The 7,200-nt window shown below is 49.2% G+C and overlaps 1 protein-coding gene across 3 annotated transcripts in view; it reads left to right on the top strand.

The window, feature by feature from the left end:
- Positions 1-5,952: 5,952 nt before the first annotated feature.
- KMT2E (lysine methyltransferase 2E (inactive)) overlaps positions 5,953-7,200 on the top strand; it is a 134,753-nt gene continuing 133,505 nt past the window's right edge. For all 3 annotated transcript variants that reach the window (XM_039517241.1, XM_039517246.1, XM_039517235.1), the window contains exon 1: positions 5,953-6,559. The gene's annotated coding sequence lies outside the window, so the exon portion shown is untranslated. The remainder of the gene's footprint in view (positions 6,560-7,200) is intronic.

The raw sequence follows: 7,200 nt of genomic DNA, 5'->3' as shown, positions 1-7,200 counted from the left end.
ACCTTCCTGAGGCCCAGTGTATCCTGAGTGTCAATCACATGAGTCAAAAACTCAACAGTATGTCTTTGAACTCAGGCAAAATGCTCCTATCAACATAAGTGACATCTTTCTAACCCAATCCCCAAACACCTCCAACGGAACATTCTAGTATCTTGCCTAATGGCAGAAACACACAAGAACAATTAGTTAAGTGGTACTTCAACTTTGGACAGAGGGTTCACAAATCCAGCTGCAGCTATTTGTGGAACAGGTCACCTATACCCACCATGTCTTTAAGACACCCGATCTGATCCAGAGATGTGAGAAAACACACAAAGTATCAGATTGTCTTTCCCCTCCAAAAGTTTTTACTATCCATTCTTCTTTCAGTTGTGAGGAGTTGAGCAGCTATAGCTGCACCTCACCTCAACAGGTGCAGGTAATCACCAAGATTCTATTTTATTCACTACTGGCTTGCAGTGTAACCATCCAGTTTCAAACCAAGATACTACCACAGTTAAGTCAACAGCCCATTCTTCCATTAGCCTCGTTCTTCCTTTGTTGGTGGAAGGAGTTGTATTCATTTTAGCCTACAGTTAAACAAATCGACTGAAGGTTTCTATAATACAGTGGGTCTCAAACTTTTTTTTTTTTAAATTGGCAACCCCTTTCACACAGCAAGCCTCTGAGTGCGAGCCCCCCCCCCCCAATAAATTAAAAACATTATAAATGCTGAAGGCAAGCAGGGTTTGTGTGGAGGTTGACAGCTCACGAACCCCCCCCCCTACAATGTAATGATCTCACTACCCCTGAGGGGTCCCAACCCCCAGTTTGAGAACCACTGCTATAATATGAAGTCACACTACAAAATTGCTATTTTTAATAAGGCTACTACATCCAAGCTATGACTTATATTAAACTAAAAATGTTAATGCTCAACTCCAGAATACTATTGAGTTTGAGCATTTAAGGCTTCATTTCCTACTTCTACAACTCCCCCTCCCCCCTCCCCCCCACTCTCTTAAATTCTAGAGACCACTCCATCCAGGTCTCCATTACTCCAGAGGAGCTGTATCACTAAAGTTTCCCCAGCCAACAGTGGCCCCAGGACTCTTCATGCAATACAGTACAGAAAAGTTAGTGGACCCTTGTATCCATGGGGGGGAGGGATAGCTCAGTGTTTGAGCACTGGCCTGCTAAACCCAGGGTTGTGAGTTCATCCTTGAAGGGGCTGCTTAGGGATCTGGGGCAAAAATCAGTACTTGTCCAGCTGACCTTTCAGGGTCCCTTCCAGTTCTATGAGAAAATATATGGAGACAGACCTATCTGTCATACCCTCATCTTTCCCCATTCATCTACTCCAACTATCCCTCTACAAGGGCTGGATAGAGGGGGAAGAAAAAAAAAAAAGTAGTGCTGTGCAGGCAACACTAGTTATCAAAGGAACGGGATAAGTCTACATGCAGCAGAACCCTCAGCTCCAGCATGAAACCCAAGGGGCACCAGCTAGTCCCAAGTGCACCTCATTCACCAAATAGAGTTTTATTTAGTGTGAAATGACTAAATAAAAGAGGTACAATTAGAATTTAAGGGGACTGAGGGCAAGTCTACACTACACTGATGCAGCGCACCACTGCAGCATGTCTGGTAAAGACATGCTATGCTGACAGGAGAGTGCTCTCCTGTTGGCACAATTACTCCACCTCAGCAAGAAGTGGAAGCTGCAATAGCACCAGTATGGACAGTGCAAAAGTCACATTTCTGGGGGCGGGAAGCAAAGAGCTTTTCACCCTCCTGAGCAATGCAAGCAGTAGGAGGCATGCCCTGAGTTTAGTCTAAAGGGATAGTCTCTACTGCGAGAGAGTGAGCAAATTCCTTTATCTGGCCCTCTTTTCCCCTGTCCTGTTGCCCTTTTCGTAAGGCTCTGCTTGTGCCTTACTACTTTTCTGCCCCCCCCCCCCCCAATAGCTTGTGCCAAGGTTGTTCATATGGGCTCTACACAGCTCTTATGGTGTACATAGCAAAGCACCACAATCAAATAGATGTAAATATATTTGTTTTCACTGTGCTCCTATGACAATGCAAGATATGAACCATGGGTAAGAACAGCACAGGCATTCTCTGGTATTGTGGTGGCACGGACAGGGAGAGAGGAATAGTAAAGTTGCTGGGATTCTGGAACAAATCTTTGTAGATACAAATAGATCAACAACTCCACTAGCTTCAAGCATCTAAATTAAACAAGTATGTTTTTGTAAATGTAATCAAAAGTTTCTAGAACAAAATATTTTAGATATGTATATAATCATTTCCTTCAATCAGTGTCATTGCCAGACATTCAACTGACATGCTCCTTAAAAAAGCCTCAAACTTACTGCATCTTTTCATAAAAGACCAAACAATACAGAAGTTAAAACAGCATCTCCGGGATTAACAATAAATTAAGCTTGATAGTCCAAGTTCTTAAACCTTTGAGCCTCAAATCATTAAATTAGCCATCTATATTTCAGTGTCTAACCTCTGCATGTGTCTTAAAATTACCTTCACGTAATTCAAGGAAAAAAAACCTATTTGATGTTGGATATAAAGGAGGCCCTTCTGCCTTACTGAAGTTATTTGCAGCTATGCAAAACCACTCAAGTACCTCTCGAAGTGGCACAGATGCCAGTCACTCCAGGGTAAAATGTCAGGCTAAGAGGCTGTAACTGGGACCACATTTAGTTATGTAACTAGACTCCAACTCACCCATGTGACTTACAGATCAGATAAGCATTGATTTGTGCAAGTTGGTAGCAAATAAATATTTGCAATACTATTTTTAAATTGAACAGTACACAACCTCCAGGATAAGAGGTCAGACAATGCATTTAAGCTCCCCTTCCTCACTATTTGTCTGGAAAGACAGGTAGAAGCAAACAGAATACAAATGAAAAATTTAAGAAGGATAACATTAGTCTCTCTATGGAGAAACCATGGAGTCGTTTAGTTTTAAAATGAGATGGAACAAAGAATTAGGAAATTTTAAGTATGGCATCTTTAAAAGACTACCAGGATTACATAACTTTCCAGGGACAATTTATATTATTTCTATATAGGGTGACCAGACATCCTGATAAAATTGGAACTGTCCCAATTTTGAGGAGTTTGTCCTGCTTCCCAACCAGAGTATGGTTGGGATGCCATTTGTCCCAATATTTTGTTTCCTGGTCTTCAGCAGCAATTTGGCAGAGTCCTTCAGTCACAGACAGTCTTTGGCAGCAAGTGCTTCTGTCTTTGGCAGCAAGGTTTATTACCCGCTGCTGAAATATCGCTGAAGACCGTCCATGACCAAAGGGCTCACTGCAGAATTGCTGCCAAACTCCCTGACTGGTGAAGTGTAACAAAAAAAAACCCAACAACATACCACACACCCCCTGCAGCGATCTCAATAGTCTCCCCTTAACATCTGGTCACTCTAGTCATATAGATAAGCAAATCCAAGAGTTAAATACATTTGAAGTATTGCAATACTTCAAATCATAGATTTGTTCTTTATATCTATGGTCTGAACTACCGGTTATTTAACTGTGTCATGTTCTCTGAGTGAGAGGCTGTTTCACTGGAAAAGTGGGTATCACTCCAAAAAATATTAGTCAACTTCCATGACTGGTCAATCCTATGAAGCACCTTCAGCATTTTTCCTTAGTAAGCCACCTCTGCAAATGGGTCCAATGTTGGGAAGGAGCACAGAGCAGCACACAAAAAATGAGCATATTTGCAAGCTGTGCAGAGGTGGACTAGGATAGTTAAGTGCCTCACTAAGACGGAGGCTCCAACAAACACTACCACAGGAAACCTAACCAACAAAGGAGTTGCTCTTACAAGTGAAATGAGGAGTCAGACATTTTAGTCACCCAAACTGGATCACAAATATGACCTAATTTAGATCGCAGCAATCAGACACCTTACAACCTTGTCCGGGAGTTGTGGAAAACATTACTCTCCGCCCCCATACTCTCCCGGAAAGAGGGGGCTGGGGAGGGAGAGGAAGAACGAGAACTTTCTTCTGAAACAGCTAAGCTCAATGCAGAGAGGAGGGGGAAGAGGAATGAACTTTCCCCAGAAGGAGCTGCCACAGTCTGGGGGTGGGGAATAGGACGAGAAGCGAGAACCTTCCTCAGCAGTACCAGCTACACCCTTCTGCAGGCGGATAATAGGGAAGGGAAATAAAAAAAAAAATCCACCCAGACTCTCCAGCTGGGGCGGGGACGATGGGGCGGGGAAGGAAGCGCGGACTCTCCCCAGCACCAGGCACCGTCTCCGCCAGCTTGGTCTGCAGCCAAACAACCCCACAAGAATGCAACGCGGTCACATGACCTCCGGCGGACGTGCAGCTCCCGTCCCTCTCCAGGGAGACCCTGCGCCATCTTGTACTGACGCAGTTACAAATACAGGCACAGGCTGGCCCGCTCCCCCCCGCTTAGCTCCTCTGTCTCGGCACCGCTTGGGTGATGGTTGTCAAGGCCTTCTCGTTTCCTTCCCATGAGCTTGCCTCACTCTCCGTGCCCTCACAGACTCCCCAGCGCCGGGATCATGGCGCCTGTTTTCTCCCTTTGCACCAGCCTCCCCCGACAGCTCCTCAGCCCTGCCCAGCTGCGGCTGCCCCTGCTGCAAGATGATGTCAGCAGCAGCCAATCCGGGCGCGCCTGGGCAGCCCAGCCAGCCTGGCGATTGGCTTCAATGCGGTCCGCTCCCCCTCCTCTTCCTCCTGACTCAGTCCTCACCGCGGTTCGCTGCGGAGAAGTGGCCACGGCAGAGGTGGGGGAGGGGAAAGAAGAAAAAAACAACACCAAACCCACCAAGATAGCAGCCGCCATTTCGCGCAACAGGCAGAACCCGAGCGAGCAGCCCAACCAAGCGCCCTATGGAGAGAGAAAGAGAGAGACAGAGACACACACACGAGTTAGAGAGGAAAAAATACCCTCAGACTCCGCCATGGCCACAAGACGTTTAATCACTCCCTCCCCCCATACTCGATGCCTCGTTACAGCCGCCGCCTCTGCATCCAGATCCCTTCATCCCGACTCCTTCCTGCCGCAGCAGCAGTTCTCTACAGCCCCTCTGTGCCCAAGGTACGGGAAAGCCTAGGCTATGGCGCCGCTGCTAACGGCTTCTCCGATCACCCGCTTGTGGCGGCTCCATCGAGGCAGAGTAAAGAGCTGCCAGCCCAGCTTTTATGTGGTGCCCCGAGTTTGCGCACTGAAGGAGGCTCGCTCAGCCCCTGGTGGGCGTCGAATGAAACCCCAGCCGCCGCCTCCCCTCCCTCACTCAGCCATCGCCGGAGGGGCTGAAGCCAGGCGGGGAATGCGGGGCGGCGTGTGGGGGAAGGGAAGGAACTCACCATAAACAGAGGGCTGCGCCTGTCTCACACACACTTACCTCTTGCTCTGCCCGTGACTCGTCCAGCTCAGGGCAGCCCCAGACCTTCCTGCCCCCCTCCCCCCCACGTCTCATTCGGTAAAGGGGAGCCTCGCAGGCAGAGCTGGCCCTAGTGCCTCAGTCTCGTTCCTTGGAAGAGGTTCCCCTAGAGAGGCCTGCGCTAAACCTCGGTCACTTGTAGCGAGACTTCCTCAGCCAGACCCGCCTCGGGTCTCCACTAACTGCAGAGAGGGACATCCCCCTCAGCGAGCAACCCTCCATAGTTCACCGAACGGACTTCGGTCCCTTATCCCCCGTCTCACTGTGCGTGGGGGCGATTGCCTCGGTCTGGCAGCCTCCCCCAAAGCCCGTGTGTGCCAGTGCGGCTGGCCCAGGCTCACAAGAGGTCAGGGAGGAGGCTGGCGCAGGGGCTCGCTTGCTTGGGACTAGGCTGAAGACAGGTTTCGATGTCTGCGTCCCTGCGGAAGACAGGCTCTCACTACGCGCTTTAGGTCACCCGCAGCATCATTTTGGGCCCAGCCCCCCCGCCTGTGCACTTAGCTGCACGATCGCCCCGAGTCTCCACCCAGACACAGTCCTCTCGCCCCTGCCGTTCTGGCTGCCCCTTTTTTTTTAGCATTTTTCGATCGGGGGGCGCGCTCTCTGGCCCCGGCCCTCGAACAATTTAATATCGTGAGGAAACCCCCTTTGTAAAATGGACATGGCACGAGGGAGGACTTAACGGACACAGACTGCGCTCCAGCCCACAAGCAAAATGGCGGCTGTTTGGCTTCGCCCTGGTAACCTTGCCCCTGCAGGGCGGGACCGGTGAGCCCCGTGTAGTGGGAGGGAGGGGAGAGCGGAGGACGCCATTTTCCCAGAGAGAGGCAGTGACATAGAGGTAGCGTAGGAGTCTGAGAGGAGGGAGACGGGAGCAGCAGCGGCAGCGGGGTTTGTACTTAGGTCCCAAGGCAAAGGCGCTTCCCAGCTGGTCCCTGCAGGGTTCTGAGTGCCAAGCCGGTCTGGGGGACCCCTCTGCTCACTCCTCTTTCCCAGAGTCAGCTGAGGGCTACGTCCTGCCCAGGCTAGGGACATCCGCAGTGGGGCCGTTGCATTGTTTTGGTTGGGATAGGAAAGGGGCTCAGCTAAGGGGGAGCTGCTGCCTGGCCTGTGATCATTACAGGTGAGTCTCCTGTTATGATTGTCATTCCTGCCGAGGGGGGAGGGGGGTTCTGGTAAGGGTTAAAACGTTAGGGAGGCATCCCTTTACATCTGGGAGGGGTGGGGTGTGAGGTCCCCTCCCCTCTAAACCGTGCATGAGTCTGTATAAATTGCTTTGGCTTGTGTTTCGTATTTTATGGGTTGGTTTGAAAATGAAAGGGAGTCGTTATATCTTGTGAATATGGCGGGTTACTGTAACTGGAGGCGCCGAGGGGATTTTTTTGGCATTATGATTAAAACCAAACAAACCCAAGAGAGGATATTATGTGACATACAACATAAATTTCTGTAGATCCAGAGGCTAAGAGCAGGCATGTGTAATAGTATGATTACTATTGGGTTGTATGCATGAAGCCTAGAAAATAGTCTCCCTTATCCTGTATATTTTTGTTTTGTGAAACTAAAATGGCTCGTTATAGGCCTAATCTCTCTCCTTTCCACACCCCCACCTCCCTCTCTCCCTCCCTCCCTTTTAACATCTCTTCTGTGGTGTAACCTGGACAAACGGAAAACAGTTCTAAAGAGTTTCTGTGTCAATTTAAAAGGGGATGGGTCTCCCCACCCCCTTTGTATAGACGGTATGGAGCCTAAGGTATATTTAAA

This window comes from Mauremys reevesii, linkage group 1, assembly GCF_016161935.1.
Source record: "Mauremys reevesii isolate NIE-2019 linkage group 1, ASM1616193v1, whole genome shotgun sequence".
NCBI lineage: Eukaryota > Metazoa > Chordata > Testudines > Geoemydidae > Mauremys > Mauremys reevesii.
The sequence above is the reverse complement of the archived record's forward strand: the minus strand, read 5'-3'. Positions and strand labels throughout refer to the sequence as shown.